The following is a 17,928-nucleotide window of genomic DNA, read 5'->3' as shown; positions in this document are numbered from 1 at the left end:
AGTCTGTACTTTGGAAGTGTTATTCTGTTCATAGGAAAATTCTGTTCAGGTGCCTCACTTCGGCAAATATCAAAGATCAATCTCACATGGTGATTTCTCGAGCTCTTTGGATCACCCTGGCCCTAAATCATCTTTTTCTCGGAGAGAAAAGGCTCAGACCCAGAAAGTGTTTCTCGGAATGCAGGGCTGTTAGGCTAAGTCTTCGTTTTCAACGATGCACTTGGGCCTCATATCTCCCACCCTAACAAGGAAGCTGCCGTTCGAAAAGAGCTTCAGTCCCTGGCTTGCAGAGGTGACAGGGTCAGGGACAGGCATCCACAATGCTGGCGACTATCAAGGCCCAGATAATTACATCCTTGATAGAACTGTAGGAAACTACTTCCGGGCCTGTGCCCCCCTTTGTCGTGTCTCTAATCAATATAGGGCTTCAAGCCCTGTGATGCACGAAGACTCACACAAACCCGGGCATAAGGATCTCTGAGTGTGGGAGGGGCCTCTCCGGGCCGTGCTTCCTACATATTGACATGTCTGGACCCAGAACTGAGAGAAGGAACTCGGACAAAGCAAACAAGTAAGATCCCTTATGACCTGTAGTTATATTTTTCAAAGCGTAATTAACACTCAAGAGCACCGAAACAGAACTTTGATTCAGGAATGAAAAGGAAGCAGCTGGCGCCCTGGCTGGAAGGAGAGCTACGAGATGACAAGGGGAAAAAATATGTCCCGTCCACCCAGTGTCAAGGCAGAGCTTGTTGTCTAATAGGAGCTCAGCCACTAGGGTGCCCAGCAACAGAGTAGCTGATGGGAACTATTCCGTTCCCATCATGAGCTGCTAGGAAGAGATCTGCCTCTATGTGGTCCACACCCTGACATTCCTATATGAAGAGTCATCCAACAGATAGTATTTATGGGTTAAGCACATCTATCTGTCTGTCAATATTTCACATCCCGTTCAGTAGGTACTCCTATTATCCCCATTTTGCAGATGAAGAAATTGAGGCACATGGGGGTTAAGAAGCTTGAGGACGATCACACAGTTAGAATGTGACAGAGGTGGAATACGAACCCTGGCAGTCTGGCTCCAATGCCTATGCTCTCAATTCCTGTGCCGTATTGTTTCTAGTCTAGTGAGGGTATCGAACAGATAGACAGACAGGGTCTGAGGGATATACTAGGGCTTGGCACAGGTGGTGGTATCCAAATCTCTTTATTATCTCCCGCTCACTCATAAGAAGGCAAATATAAGGGGCCACCTGGAGATGGGCTGATAGGTACATGGACAGATAAAATGGGTATTCCAATTGCTGGAGAGATAAACCAGAAAAGGAACTTGACTAAGTATTTACCCAGGAGAAATGAAAAGATAGGTGCACACAAAAGCCTACATGGGAGATTTATTTGCAGTCGCCCAAAATGGAAAACAACCCAAATTTCTATCAACAGGTGCGTGGAAAGACACACGGCAGTACATCTGTGCAAGGGGATAGCCCGGGCAGTGCAGAATGAGCTGCTCATGCACACGGCAGGAAGGAGCCTCAAAGGCACTGTGCTGAGGGAAAGAAGTCAGGAGCCAGAAGGCACCTGTTTTCCGATCCCATCTATATGGGGTTCTAGAAAAGGCAAAGCTCTCATTTCAGAAAACAGAGTGGTGGTGGCAAAGGGAAAGGGGTGGCAGGGAGGCAGAACTGACTGCAAATGGGCACAAGGGAACTTCTAGGGATGACGGAAATGTTCTGTATCATGACTGTGGTGTGGCGACATGGGTGTAGATGTTGGTCACAGCTCATCGAACTGTATACTTGAAAGGGTGAATATTATTATATATACATTATGCTCAATTTTATTTTTTCAACGTTTTTTTTTTTTTTTTTTTTTTTTTTTTTGGGGACAGAGAGAGAGACAGAGCATGAACGGGGGAGGGGCAGAGAGAGAGGGAGACACAGAGTCGGAAACAGGCTCCAGGCTCCGAGCCATCAGCCCAGAGCCTGACGCGGGGCTCGAACTCACGGACCGCGAGATCGTGACCTGGCTGAAGTCGGACGCTTAACCGACTGCGCCACCCAGGCGCCCCTATGCTCAATTTTAAAAAGAGACTTGATGGGGCACGTGGGTGGCTCATTTGGTTAAACTTCCAACTTTAGCTTAGGTCAGGATCTGAACCCAAGGTTCGTGGGTTTGAGCCTCGTGCTGGGCTCTGTGGTGATAGCTCAGAGCCTAGAGCCTGCTTTGGATTTGGTGCCTCTCTCTCTCTCTCTCTCTCTCTCTGCCCACCCCCTGCCCCCCACTCACGTTTTGTCTCTCCCTCTCTCAAAACTAAATAAACATTAAACAAATAAAAAAAGAGACCTGATATCTTACAGTCCCACCTGAGATGTACTGGGCTTGGAAGCAAGAGTTAGATACGTTCTGCTTCCTTTGCTGTTTTTTTTTCCTTGTCTTTCTCTCCCTCTTCCCTTCTCCCTTTCCCTTCTCCTCCCTCCCTTCCTTCCTCCCTCTCTCCCTCCTGAAAACCTACTCTCTCCCTGTCCATGCCAAGCTAGCGGCAGGCCCCTGAGCCCCAAGCCTTTCCAGCACTGCCATTACAAATTAGGGGAAATGATCAGATATCCAGGGAGACTGATTCTCAGCCTGCTTCAGTGGGGCAGATGTTCAGCAAAAACCAGCCAATGACCCACAGAGCAGGCTGGCAAGCCCATGAGGCTCTCTCATCGGGCTCCTCTGTAGCTTCTGCCTCCCAGGTGGAAGGTATGCATATATTAGGTGAAAAAAAGGAAAGGCGTTTCCAAGAGCGACTTGGCCTTGGGAGAAGGGGAGGTCATTTGTCTCCATCCGAGAAAAATGTTCATTCACCCTTGAACTGTTCTCTCTAAAAACTTGGAGGATGGGGTTGGGGTGAGGGGCTGTAGCAGGGGAGAAAAGGAGGTGGGCAGAAGAGGGGAGCAAATGCCACCCTGCTCTGGGGTAGCAGCAAGATGAGCTCTGACCATCTCAAACCCTGGAAAAGATGGAAGGAAAGAGGAAATCCTTAACTCAACCAGTTTCTGCCTGGCTACCTGGCACCAGGGGTGCCCCTGGCCTGGCTGGATGAGAGGTGAACAGAGAAGTTAGTAGGGCAGGCAGGCAGCACGAATGGGGACAGAACATGAAATTGGCACCGTTCCCTCCACCGGGTCTGCAGGGGGTCCGTGGCAGCCGGAACGTCCATCTGCTGTGCCCTGCCACTAGAAGGCTCACAGGAAGGGAAGGGGACAATGACAACCCAGCAGCCCCTCACTAATACACCAAAAAGTGAGCCCACCTGCCCAGGAGTAAGCCACATGAAAGTAACCAGTCAGAGCTCTCCTGGACAAACCCCTCCTAGCAACAGAGAGTTATAAAGTCCATCAGCCAAAAACAATGCAAGTTGAGTTCAGTCAAGTGCAACCCAGCCACATGGGCAGAGGGAGGGTCTGGGGATGCCAGCTGTCTCTGAGTCCCGCTTGCTGGAAGTTGAGAGAGCCAGTCTTAGAGAACTGGATGCTTGCAATTCTTTTTTTCCCAAAAGAGAGTTGGTCCCCAGGTGGGAAGACTTATCATTCAATCACAAACTAAAAATAAAGAGATAAGGGTAGCAGGAAGGTGGAACTCAGCCCAAGGCATGGGGGGAAAAAAAAAGGTAGCCATAAAGAAAAGGTAGCAATTCTGAGCATTTAGCCCTTAGTGAGTGGAAGAGAAGAGACCATCTCTAATCCTAATTAACTCTGTTCCAGGTTTGGGGGGAAAAAAAGGTGCCTCCAGAAGAAATGCCCTGCCAAAACATAATAGCCAACGTTTGGAAAGGAAAATCCGCTAAAAATCCAGCAGTTCTCCCAAGTTACGAAGGAAGAAGAATTAACCCCCTAGCAGCTAATGAACTTCTGTAGACTTTTATTTCCAGTGCTGTGGGGAATGAAGTATGTAGGCAACTCTCCTGAAAACAACAAAGAAAACTAGATAGTATAGAAAAACATCTCTTTGGTGTGTGTGTGTTTGTTTGTTTGTTTGTTTTAGTGTTTATTTATTTGGGCAGGGAGGGGCAGAGAGAGAGGGAGACAGAGAATCCGAAGCAGGCTCCAGGCTCTGGGCTGACAGCACAGAGCCCAACACAGGGCTCGAAATCACCAAACGTGAGATCATGACCTGAGCCGAAGTCGAATTCTTAGCCATCTGAGCCACCTAGACACCCTGAAAAACATCTCTTTGAATGACTAATGAGCTGGGAAGTTTGTAAGAAATATTCGGAAAGTGAAAACCAAGTACAAGTTGGAGCCCAGAATGGGAGCCAAGCCCTGAAGCCAGTATGAGGATATCTGCCCAACAAAGTAAACTTGAGGTTCATCTTTTGTGGCCTGAGGAGACAGGATAAGAATTTCCCATAACTGACAAATGACACTATTACATGTATCCTGGAAGTCCAATGAGTACCAAATATAAAAAATTAAAAGAAATATACACTTAGGTGCATCTTTGTGAAAATGCAGAACACCAAAGACAAAAAATAAACATTCAAAAGTAGTCAGAAAAAAAAAAGAAAGATTTTTCTCAAAGGAAAGACAAGACTGATAGTAGATTTCAAAGACAATGGTGGATTGTATGGAAACCAATTTGACAATAAATTTCATATATTAAGAAAAAAAAAAAAAAGACAATGGTGGAGGGGCGGCTGGGTGGCTCAGCCGGTTAAGCGTCTGATTTCGGCTCAGGTCATGATCTCACATTTCGTGAGTTCAAGCCCCGCTTCGGGCTCTGTGCTGACAGCTCAGAGCCTGGAGCCTGCTTCAAATTCTGTGTCTCCCTCTCTCTCTGCCCCTCCCCTGCTCATGCGCTCACTCTCTCGCTCTCTCTCCCTCCTTCAAACATAAATAAAAACATTAAAAAAAATTCAAAGACAATGCTGGGAAACAGAAAACATGCAAATAATATCTTCATTGTATTGGAGAGAAAATAATTGTCAACCTAGAATCCTACCCTAGCTCTCAAAAACAAAGAAAAAGTTACTGTATTTTCAGGCAAAGAAAAAAACAGAGAAGCCGTCACCAGCAGACCCTCACATAAGAAAATTCTAAAAAATGTAATTCAGACTCCTTCAGATAATACTAAACAAAACAAAATTGGTAAATCTCTGTTAATATCAGTCAGAATAGACTTTAAGACTAAGAATCACTAGAGACACAAATGCCACTCCATTATAAAAGATCCAATTCACCAGCAAGATAAAACAATTTTAAACGTGTAGGTACATATTAACAAAGTCCCAAAACATATAAAACAAAAAACTGGCAGAACCATAAGAAGAAACAGAGAAATCCACAATCATAGTTGGACATTATAAGGCACTTCTCTCAATGACTAATTGATCAAGCAGACAGTAATCAATAATGACAGAAAAGATTTAAACAACACAGTTAAGAAGTTTTATCTAATAGAGCTATACAAAAGATAATAGAGCTAACAATGACAGACCCCATGCAACGCTGTGAAAATTGACCACATACTGAGCCTTACACAACAAACCTCAACAAATATAAATATAAAATGTTGAGTAACATTTACAAACAACATTTGCCAACCATGATACAATTAAGTTAGAAATCAACATCAAAAATGTAACAACAAGAAAAAAAATAGATGTCTGGACACTGAGAAACACAGGCACACCTAACTTATGAGTCAGAGAATAAATAATAGTAGAAATCATAAAACACTTAGAACCAAATGATGCAAAAATACTACATATCAAAAAATGTGTGATGAAGTCATAATGAAAATACACAACCTATAATGTTCATAGAGGAAAAAAGTCAAACTCTCAAGAAGTTCAGAAAGAACAAGAGATCAAACCTAAATAACTTAGAATGGAGAAAATCATACAAATTAGTATAGAAATTAATGGACTAGAAAATAAAAGAGGATCACAAAATCAACAACTGTTCTTTAAACGATTAGTAAGATTGACAAAATTCTGAAAAGGGTATTCAACAAAAGAATATAGAAGGCACAATAGTAATATAAATGAAAAGGAGTTATATCACCACAGATGCCATACGGCTTAAAAAATTAAAAAGCATATTATAAATAACTTTATGGTAAAATATTTTGAAAACTCAGACAAAATGGATACATTGCTAAAAAAAAAAAAATCTAACTTACCAAAATCAATTCCAGAAAAAAAAAAACTAAAACCTGAATAGATCAATAACTACTGAAGAAACTGAATCTCCAGTGAAAAATCCCCAAAGAAGAATCCCAGCCCTAACTCTTCTTGAGAACAGATAAAGAGGAAGTATTCTATAGCTCACTTTACAAGTCTAGCAGAACTAGATGCAAAAGCCTGACAAGGATAATGTGAGAAATGAAAACTGCAGTCCAATACACTCATGAATGAATATAGATGCAAAACTTCTAAACAAAATATTCGTAAAACAAATCTAGCAACATATAACAAAATGAACCCATCATGACCGAGTCAGGTTTACTCTAGGAAAACAAGATTAATTTTACATTGGAAAGTAGCTGACCAGACATTAACAAATTAAAGGAAGAAAAACTTACATAAATCCTCTCAAAAATACAGGAAAGCTATTTTAGAAAGATCCATTTATGATTAAAAGTAACCCTTTGCAAACTACTGAAGAAAGGTAGTTCCTTATCCTGATAAAGAATATCAAATCCATAGAGAGGATCATTCTCAAGGGAAACTATTGAACATGAAAAGCAAAACTAAAACTTTTGGAAGGCAATACAGGAGACTATTTTATGACTTTGCCATAGGGAAAGATGTCATTAAAAAGATACGAAAAGCTCAATGATAAAATAAAGATTGATAAAATCTTATTACGTCAAAATTCAGAATTCCTGCCACTCTAAAAGTACTAAAAAAGACCAGGAAATATTCCAGAAATTAGGAGAGGATATTATCAACACTAAGAATATAGTTTCCAGCATACATAAATAACCTCTACAAATAAATAAGAAAAATACACACCACCCAATTTTAAAATAAATGGACAAGACACTTGAAAAGGCACTCTTTCACACACACACAACCAAAAGTCAACAAGCATCTGAGGAGATGCTGAACCCCTCAAGTAATCAAATGTATACAAATTAAAACCAGATGAGATACTATTATATACCCGTAAGACTGGCAAAAATTTCTGACAATATCCAACAAAACATGAAGTGTTAGCAACAAGAAATAGAGCAAAAGGAACAACTACACACTGCAGCTGGGTATAGAAATTGGTTAAACACAGTGGAAACTAGTTATTTTTAATGAGGTGAAATTCACATAGCATAATGGAAATTAATTTCGAACTAGGCTAGTAGCACTGAAGGTGCCCACAGTCTATGACCAGTAATTCTACTCCTATGTATATTCCTTTAGTAAACCTATATACATGTTCACAAGGGGGCTTGAACAAGAGTATTCACAGCAGCATTATTTAAAACAGGAAAAAAAAAACTGGAAAAACCTTTAGTGTTTGTTAGTAACAGGATATATAAACCGCAATATACTCGTTCAGTGGAATATTACAGTTCAGCAAAGTGAACAAATTTCAGCTACACTCAGCAACATGAACAAATCCAGGAATGAAGCATTGAACAACCAGCTGCCATCGTCAGAAGGGATCCCAAACACAGTGTGGGAGCTGGGTCCCAAGACCCCCTGTTGTGCCAGGTGGGATTCCCTTCAGGAAGGTGAAGGGAATTGAAGAGGTCTTGTGAGAGCACTTGGGGGTAGGGGGTTTGTGGAGAGGTGGTCAGGTGATCAGCAATTTACCACCAACGGATATGGAAACATTTCAGTTGTTGCCCACCGATGCAGCCTTCTGGTCTGCATGGGCTGACTCTGTACTTAAGACCCAGGAATACAAATGGTATGATTCCGTTTACATAAAGTTCACGAACATACACAGCTAGAGATATTGTTTAGGGATGCAAAACATAAATAAAGAAAAGCATTGGGAAAAGAGGCAGAAATGTCCAGAAAATAGTTATCCCTGAAAAGGGGGGAGATGGGACAGGATGGTGAGAGTAACACTCTTCAAAGGTAAGAGAAACATTCTTTCTTGTTAGTTGACTGGTGAGTACCTTTGCACCTTTATATACGGTTTGTAAGTATTCTTTTGCATCTAGTGGCTATTTTATCAACATTATTTAAAAAGAAGTTCACAGAGAAAAATTTAATAAGACACTCTTATAACGAATTGCTGTGGTTCCTGCCACATCTTTCTAGTTGCCTGGCAAAGATGATCTCCTCAGCTGCAATTGGTGTAGCTCTTAAACTCACTTAAAATTCTAAGAGCTTCCACCCAAATCACTCCAGAAACATCCTTGCAAGAATCTCTCCAGTAAGGTGCAGCAAGGCCTGACCTCCACAGTACATTTGTTCTGACTCTTTTATTTATTATAATTATAATCACAAGGCTGTTATTCCTTAATCTCCTGGAATCTCGAGGCTCTTGGGGGGCTCAGCCGGCTGAGCATCCAACTCCAGCTCAGGTCACCATCTCATGGCTCCTGAGTTTGAGCCCTGCATCAGGCTGGCTGCTGTCACTGCAGAGCCTGCTTCAGATCCTCTCTCTCCCTCCCTCCCTCTCTCCCTGTCTCTCTCTCTCTCTCTGTCTCGCTCTCTCTGCCCCTCCCCTGTTCATGCTCTCTCTCTCAAAAATAAATAAATATTTTTTAAAAATAAAATAAAATCAAAAAATAAAAATAAAAAAAATAAAAATAAAAAAATAAAATAAAATAAAATCTCCTGGAATCTTCTCAAATTCTGAAATCCTTAAAATGAGGGCACAGAGCAAATGACTACAACCTGTTTCTCTTGCCTAGATTTCAATGGTAATGCTCTCATTTTTAGTCCTTTACCATATGTGTCAGCCGTGTGACGCCCCAATTCTCTTCACTGAGATTTGCTGACAGCCAGGGGAAGTTTCTAAGAGTGTGGTGAGTATATACGGAGGGCCAGGGAGTGGAGGCAGCTTGAAAGGCTGCACACAAGCATGATTTTTTAGCAACTCCAGCCATGCCTGGCATTTGTAGCTTCAATATTCACTTTCTCAGTTATTTGTGAACAACCTCTCATGGCAACCTTCCTCCCCCTGAAGCACAAGTGTTAACTCTGCATTGCAAAGCAACAGGGCAAGAGCTGGTCTCTTAGCTAGAGAGGGAGCTTTGACAAAGCTCTTTCCGCCAGGGAAACAGAAACTCTGGATCCTCGACTGCGCATTGAAAAGGCAAATAATTGGTGGCTGGTGAGTAACCATGGAAAGCTTTCCTCTCTGGACAGAGAGGTAGAATCAGGTTTCTACCTGATTCAGAAGGAAGTCAAGAGCCTATGCAAATACTTCTGCATCTCCAAATTTGGAGATCTGCCAGAAGTTTGAAATCTCTCTGTAGAAAACGTCAAGGGTCTGCCATATTGAATCTTGATGGAGGTTTTCAGAATTCTTCTATTAAAATTAAATCAGTCCATTCTCACCAGGCTCCTCTGATCTTAAGATAGCTTCAGCCTCTAACACCAAGCCTGGAAGTCCAATGGATGAGTGGACAAACTAACTTCGGTGACAGAGGCTCACAGAGCATGTCGTATATTTATAATACTGCTGTTATTCTTCTGCATCACTTTCTATGATTTATCAGTCGTGCATACATTACTCGTTTTTTTTAAAAGTTGGTTCTGAACCCCAATTCCAGGACTCATGTGCATTCAGAGGGTTTCCAAGATTCCTGAGACAACCTTCCCTATGAGGCACTCTCAGCTCATCTCTACTGCACATCTATCTAGATGTAAAGCCCCACTCTTCTCCTTTTCTCACAAGAGTGCCAGCCACACCTGGTATTTTTGTAACACTTAGTTATGAGGAGAGGAATCCTATCACTTGTGCACGCATGGTTTTCACCAACAAGCCGGATCTATGGCCCAAGCACACATTCCCAAGTGTGACCCTTCCGAAAGGGCAGCACTCTGGAGAGTGCAGTTCAGTCACCTCCAACCCTTACCTCCTCTGCCTTCTAAGCCCCCTGGGATTTGGGAGAATACCCTTTTCCCCACCTTATTACAGCAGAAACCCTTTGCCTATAGACATAGAACTTCTGGACAGTTCTGTGCATTTCTGACCATATTCAATGAATTGTTAGCAACAGGTTTTTTCTTCAGCAAGTTCAAAAATGTCTTGAAATGATTCGCCCAAATGATGAATTAATGTGCATCTAGAAATTGAACTCTTCTGTGACTTTAAATTAGTGTCTTCATGTTTTGACGTATGCATCAAATTCAAAAATACTCTTGGGGGTGCCTGGGTGGCTCAGTCAGTTAAGCGTCCGACTTCAGCTCAGGTCATGATCTCACAGTTCGTGGGTGCAAGCCTTACATTGGGCTTCTGTGCTGACAGCTCAGAGACTGGAGCCTGCTTTGGATTTTGTGTCTCCCTCTCCCTCTGCCCCTCCCCCACGTGTGTGTGTGTGTGTGTGTGTGTGTGTGTGTGTGTGTGCACGTGCGCTCTCCCTCGTTGACCTCTCCTACTTCATCTTTTCTATCATCGAGTCTCCTCCAGTTCATTCCAGCACTAGAGTAGCCAACTGGAAGGCTCCACGTGTGTCTCTGGTCACGAGCAGGCAGGTTGGGGTTCCCTGTTTCCCTTAGTATTTTCCGCAGCATCAAATGTTAGAATATAAGCATTATATAATACCAGCACAACCGTTCCCTGCTAAATTTTGGCCAAAGGTCACAAAGTTCTCAATTTCAACAGGAGTGCTTTATAGTTCTGATATTTTGATCAACAAGCTCCTGGCTATCTGTAAACCTCAGGTGTTCTGTTATCCTCCATAAATGCACTTTTTCCTTTAAGCATCATGATAAAAAAAAAAATCGTTTGGGGAATACTTCAAATTCAGATGCATTCTTCAACTGGGCACAGAGCATGTCACTAAAACTGTTCTTGATGCATAAAGGTCACTGTGAACATCAGTTACTGGGCTACAAAACAGAGTTCTGAAGAACCTATCAAAATACAGAATATTGCATTGAATTGCTTACATTAAGCACTTTTATTAGATAGCCTTAAAATTCTACGCTTTTAATTCCTATACCTTTTAAATCTTATTTCAATTTTTTTTAATTTTTTCTGTTTCTTGCATTACTAGTACTTCTAACCGGCACATGTCAAAAAGACCTTTAATTACCCATTTTCAGTACTGTATCAATCTCTTCCAATTTGTTAAGTGTTTTTGACAAATTAAAACCAAGCTCCTTAGGACTTTACCTAATTGAAGACTCCTGAAAGAAAGTATGAAATGTTCTGCAATCGTCAAAATACATGAACTGTACCTCATGGATTTATGACATCTCTCTCTCTTGGTTTACCACTAAGGTCCCAACTGGATAAGCGAAATTGTGAAAATGTGAGTTGCAGACGGTTGTGGTATCACCTTAATATTCACGAGCTACAGAGCACGTCTCATTTTTAGCCCATCTCAGTTTCTTCTCGAGATATTTCCGTGGGCTTGGTAAGGCTGTGATGATTATACCCACTTTACAGATGGAGAACAACACTGGTCAACACTTGGCCAAGTCTGGCCTGAAACACCAGTGCTTCCTGTTCATGTGGCCAGTGTTCCCCCCTACCCTACCTTCCCTGTGCATCTGTAGGTCTGTAAACATGCTCTGATCCCACCAGAGACAGAATGAACAACAGTATGTCAGGGCCTCCCTGGTGGGCAATGTGGAAAAGAACCTGAAAGACATCGGTAACTCACAGAGCAGGAAGTGGGAGACAAGGTAAAACTATCAAGTTGTCGCACAGCTTTCGGCACATTACTTCCCGTCAAATTGGGGCCTGGAACCTGCCAGGACTTCAGACTAAACGCATCTTCTTCTTGCCTGTACCTTTCACACACTAGCCGCCTCAAAGGCTCACTTGGCAAGGACCCGGAGGCAGCACACCCTTCTCCACTCCGAGGAGAGTGGCTGCTGCTGAAACACAATGGGCGGAGACAATCCAGCAACAGTGCCAGCTGAACACATCTTGAGCGGCTGCCATGTGTACCCTTTAGTAGTTGGCTCTTAAAGCAGACCCACCAGGGTGCTGAGAGGAAAAAAAACAATTTTAGCCTGAAGAGGCCAGACTTTCCCATCAAATTAACAAGTCTACCCAGCAGCCCCAGGCTGCGGTGCTACGGGGTGTGATAAAGGAGCCCCATGTTGACAATTCTGTCTTCTGGGTGCCTTAACCAAACAACGTGGGGGAAGAACAGGGAGTTGAGTATCATACACCCCTTTCCCTCCTGCCCGAAGGTATCCCAGTGGGAGAGCTGTCCTGTGCTCCTGATTCTCCCCCCAAAGAATCCCACAACGTTTTAATGAAAGAATGCACAGGGTCTCTAGCCTCTGCAAGCCATCAGTTTTAAAGAGCACATGCCAAGCGGCTCAGCTGGCCTCCGAGGTTTTCTCAAGCCCCACGGTGCAGCCCAACCCCAGAACAAAACTGAAACCCCAGCGGCCCAAAGACTCTTCCCTTTCTGGGAGGCATGAAGAACAGCTGGGACCCAAAGCAAGTGAGCCTGGGTGGTCACCCTGGATTCAGGATCCTGTTCACCCCTCAGTTAGGAACCTAGGGGCCCTGCGGGGGTGATTCCAAGCTTCTACGTGGTTCAAGAGGGATGGAAGGACCACAGGAAAATTCAGACAAGCAATGACTAGCTGCAAGGGATATGGGAGGGTCTTCAAGTCCACACCCACCCAAAGCCAATTCCACCCTGTCCCCAGCACACACGTGGTCTTCGCCCCTGTGTTTTTCACAGAAGGTGCTCCGATTGTTCCACGTTTTCCCACACTCTCCCTGCCCCCAGCATACACACAGTTACATAAAAACATCTTAAACGTGGGACCCAGCTCCTTCAGTCCGGGGGAGGCCCAGGAAATAATGGGGAGCTGCTCAGGCGCAGGGTCTGATCATTAGTTGGGGTTACATAATCACACAGACGAGGGCTGGAGAACGTTCGTGGAGATCAGTTCAGCGCACACCCCATTCTCAGCGCACCCCCCCACCCATCTCCCCACCCCCGAAGCCCAGAAAACAAGCCAGGTTTAACACAACCGAGGCGCACGGATGTGGCAGGGGAAGGGGGGGCGGGGCACCTGGCTCCTGCGGTGACAATGCCAAGGGCTGCCAGAAACAGCCCCTCCTGCCTGCAATCATTGCCCCCAAAGTTCAAGGGCGGGCCGAACCACAGAAGTTGTCCTGACCTGCAACGGTAAACCGAAGCAGCCACGTTCAAGGAAATCAACACCCAGCCTCCCAGCTCCTCCACATCACTTGGGTCCCAGGCTACGCAGGTTCAGGCTGCTCGGCAGTCCTCCGGCAGCCCGCGCAGTCTCAGCCGGGGCCCCTCAGTGTCACCAGGGTGTCCAGCGTTAAAAGACGTTAAAAGGTAACATGTGGGGCACAACTTGGAGAGGGGCAAAAATCCCCAACAGAGCAGGACTTTGGTTACTGTTTGGTTTTGTTTGGAGGGGAGGCAGCTTGCTCTGCTCCAGTAACGGGAGGGGGGGGGGCGCTGTAAGGGGAGAGGGGGAAGCTCCCCCTCTGCCTTGGCCCCCAGCATCACCCCAACCTCCTTTTGGGCAGCGGAGACCGCTCCGGTGACCCCGAACCATCCCGGGGCGGCAGCCCGGGTGGCAGCAGGAAGCGCAGGTGCCGTGGCGGGCGGCGAGGCGATCGCCGGGGCAGGGAGTGGGGGGGGGGGGGGGGTTGCTCCCTGGGGAGCCGGTGGCTCGGGTGCAGGGCGGCGGCGGCGGGCGAGCGCGGAGCGCGCGGCGCGCACAGGGTTACAGCCGCGGCCGCCAGGATTGACGCGCGGGGGTCACTTGAGGCTCGCGCCGCTCCCCCGGCACCAGGCCGAGCAGCCGCTCAGCCCGCCCAGGGCACCGCACGCCGCGCGGCCGCCCACCCGGACACCTTGCCCAAGAAAGGCAACGTCAAGATGGAATCGCAGCCCGCTATTTCATTTCTCCCGAGGCGGCCGCAGGCAAAAGCACAATAAATAAAATCATGCGCAAGGAATCCATCCGCCGAATAAAAATCCAGAGTCCCCTACCTTCGGCCTTGGGATGGCAAACTGGTCCTGTGTTCTCTGACCCACGGATCCAGCCCCTTCTTCATGAATTATTCCAGTCAGTCAGGATTTTGTGCATTTTTTTCATGAACACCTGTTTCAAGTAAGGGGTAAAGACCTTATTGAAAGAATTGTCCTTAAAAAATAACCTGTGCATACATATGTCCGTCCAGGCATGCGTGCGTGTTTGTATACACACATATGCACACGGAATGTACATGTACATCGAAGCACCAAACTAGGCAGCTGGATAATGGGAGAGTCGGCTGGTTGTGAGCATGCTCGCGCCGGGAACAGATCCACCCTCTGTTATTCCTCTGAATAAATATAAATCACGATCAGAAACCCAAACAGCGGCATCCCTCTTGAATTCCTGCTGCTGAAAAACACGGAATGAATTCAGCCCGCAGACACAGAATCTAATCAGCAGCTGTTTTCTGAATCCAGAGCCAACCCATGCCTCGCTTGTCTTTTCCACTATGAGTCCAGACCTTTTTTGAGCGAGGTTTTAACCTTTTAAAGGTACAGTACACCAATTACCACTTCCGAATAGCTCTTACTCCTAGAGCAGGAAGCCGGTCCCAGGCCTAAAGCCACAGGGCAGGCTTGCACAAAGTGATCATAATTTCGTTTATCTGTGGCTTTTTAACAAGATGGGGGGGGGGGGGGAGGGGGCTGCAAATGCAAGGTATAAAACTAGAGACACGTGTTTATTGCAGTGATGGGCTTCCTCAGTGACTAATCAGCATGTTATGTAAACACTATGATCCTTCACTTCTGAACATACACATTCACCGGGTCAGACAATGCAACGGACTCGGGTCAGCACGGGCGACACCCCTCACAAGCCCCTAACTGCTGTCAAAAGACAGAGAAGCCTGCCAAAGGGGCTGAAGGAAGTAGGGACTTTGTCCACTTCGGAGTTAACCACAGGGCCCTCCTTGCCCTATCCCTTGCCCTCCAGCCTCAGGTCCCAGGTCCTCAAAGTAAAGAAGTGTTCTAGCACTACTTCTAAAGGATCATGTAATCTAGGACCAGGTCTTATTCCAACACATTTTCTTTTTCAACCAGAATCCAGAATCCAAACTACCACCTGGGCCTTTAGAGTCTCTAAGATTCAGACTTAGGCCCTTCTTCAAGATTTTGTTAACAACACTTCCTCCCCCCCCCCCCCCCCCCCCCACCGCAGGGCTAGGTTGAGCCCAGAGGTAGAAAAATGCAGTGGGGGAGGGGGAGATAAACTCCATCCCAAATTTTTTTAAAAAAATTATTCATTAAGTACTTGAGCCACTTGGATAGTATTTATTCCAGTTTTGGTTTGGCTTTTAAAGAGGTAGCACCAAGAAGAACCCAAAACTCCTAACCTCACTCGTGTCTGAAAGGAAGGAAAATGCCCTTTGCAGTTTCTTTTTTATCCAGGGAGTCCTAGACCTTCCTAATGGCACTGGCTGCTTCTCCTCAGATTCCCACTCAGCTGTGGCAGCAGCAGCTTACCTGAAAAGCATCCCTGATGTGCCTACAGACACTCCCTGGGCATGTCCCTCCAGCCCTACATCAGAGCCCACTCCTTCCCTTGGCAAACTACCAAAACCAATGCACTGTCCCCCTCCCACCTTGTGGCAGGCACAGCCTGTGCTGATCCCTCCCAGACACACACACACACACACACACACACACACACACACACTCTTCTCTCCCTGCTTCCAGGGCTCTTTGGCAGAAAATTATCATATTTCATGTGTCATCGCCCCAGCTAGCTGGGCATGTCACTGATTGGCTGGGCACTGGCAACCGGAAATGTCACCAGCCACACAGGTTGGAACTGGCTCTCCCGTGGCCACCAGCGACCTCAGCCCAAAAGGCAGTGTGACAAGGCTCAGATCTACCACAGGGAGCCCTGCACTCCTTTCCCTAGTCTGCCCCCTTACCCTCTCCCAGCTTCTCTTGTACCCAGCCCTGGGGGAAGGGACTGCCAGGAGATGTGGACGAGTCTCCAGCAACCTCCAGCTGCAGGGAGAGAGGGAGCCGCTGAAAACCCCATTCCTCCCAGCATGTTGGGGAAGAAATTAAAGATGTCTCCATTCGGTTCTAAAGATTTGGAGCTAGTGTTCCTGACGAAAACAGTCTCTCACATTTAAAAATATATATCTTTCAGCAAGGCTAGGTGAAAACAAGACTTTTTTTTTTTTTTTTTTTTTTTTTTTTTTTACTTTTGGGAGTTTATCTGCTGCTTTATTCCCCATCCAACATCACGTGCACCAAGGTGTCATAATTATAATACCCCAAGGCTGCCAGGGAACCTGGAAGGAAGCTCAGCCCATTCTCTTCCCTTAAACAGAACAGCCCTTACCCTCCAGAAAACTCACCAGAGAAGGAAGCTTTTTCCCTGGGCTTTGCAATGCCTTATGATGTCACACAAGTGTTTGAGAGTTAAATGGTCTTTGTAGTGACCAACCTGGGTCACTGTGGCTGTAATTTAAGCTTAGTCTCTCTTGCCCTATCTTCAGCAGGCTTAATGTGACTCGCCATTTGCCTACCTCACTCTGTTCTCCTGACTAAATTAAACCCTATCTCTCTGGACCTTTTTGTGAAAGTTGATTCTCAAACCTTTCATTATGCTGCTTTATTCTTTAGATTTTAGAGAAAAGCCTCCCAGAGCTAGAAGAGGCTGCAAGGTCATTTGGTCCAGAACCCAGATGATGCTTCATTACCCTGTATTTCCACTCTGGGGCTTTTGATCTCTGGGATGGTAAATTGGGCATGTACATTTACTCCCACTCCTCAAAAAAAACATATATAGATAGAGATATGGGTACAGCTATATAGAGATAGAGATAATGACCAAAACATGAGTGGCAGTGTTGGGGATCAGAGAAAGATGCTGTCAATAAAGACAACATTTTGTAGAAAATAAGGAAGGTGAGGGGCGCCTGGGTGGCGCAGTCGGTTAAGCGTCCGACTTCAGCCAGGTCACCATCTCGCGGTCCGTGAGTTCGAGCCCCGCGTCAGGCTCTGGGCCGATGGCTCGGAGCCTGGAGCCTGTTGCCGATTCTGTGTCTCCCTCTCTCTCTGCCCCTCCCCCGTTCATGCTCTGTCTCTGTCTGTCCCAAAAATAAATAAAAAACATTAAAAAAAATTTTTAAAAAAAAAGAAAATAAGGAAGGTGTAAAGTAGGTGGATTGTGGGTGAGGAAAAGCTGATTAGTGCTGATAAGCTCACAGTTCTGCACAGACTTCTTAAGAAGAAAGTGCATAGGTTTCCGGAGAAGGGTCTTGGAAAATCCCAAGCTCAGCAGATCAGAGTGTGAACGAGAGAGTCCTGGGCATCAGTTCAGAAGCAAATTAAAGAACATCAGGAACTAAGATGGTTCTCTCCACACAGAACAGCAGCTACTCCAAAACATCTTGGGAAAGTGGAAGTTTGTCCCTAATATGGGTAGAAGTAGAGGCTGAATTGGGGCAGGACCCCAGCTTGTTATGGGATGAGGAGAAGAAGGAGGAGGAGGAGAAAGTTATTTGAAATAAACATATTAGACACAATACATAACAGAGAGATCCAGAATATTCAAAATTAGTCTAATAAATAGGAGTTCCAGAAAGAGACAACATCGTTAATGAAGGGGAAAGCAATAATTAAGGAAGAAATTGAAGATCATTTCCTTGAGCTGAAGAAAGACTTTAGGCCTTAGATCATATGAGTCTAAGTGCCAGGCAGCAGAATACTGCTGAGGATGTGGGCTGATCCTCCAAAAACAGGGAGAAGTAACTACAAACTTCCCGATAGGAGAGA

At 45.3% G+C, this 17,928-nt stretch overlaps 1 protein-coding gene across 2 annotated transcripts in view; it reads right to left on the bottom strand.

The window, feature by feature from the left end:
* HIVEP3 (HIVEP zinc finger 3) overlaps nucleotides 1-17,928 on the bottom strand; it is a 473,741-nt gene that overhangs the window by 362,436 nt on the left and 93,377 nt on the right. For both annotated transcript variants that reach the window (XM_058717826.1, XM_058717829.1), the window contains exon 2: nucleotides 14,122-14,233. The gene's annotated coding sequence lies outside the window, so the exon portion shown is untranslated. The remainder of the gene's footprint in view (nucleotides 1-14,121; nucleotides 14,234-17,928) is intronic.

This window comes from Neofelis nebulosa, chromosome 2 (genome assembly GCF_028018385.1).
Source record: "Neofelis nebulosa isolate mNeoNeb1 chromosome 2, mNeoNeb1.pri, whole genome shotgun sequence".
NCBI classification, from domain to species: Eukaryota; Metazoa; Chordata; class Mammalia; order Carnivora; family Felidae; genus Neofelis; species Neofelis nebulosa.
The sequence above is the reverse complement of the archived record's forward strand: the minus strand, read 5'-3'. Positions and strand labels throughout refer to the sequence as shown.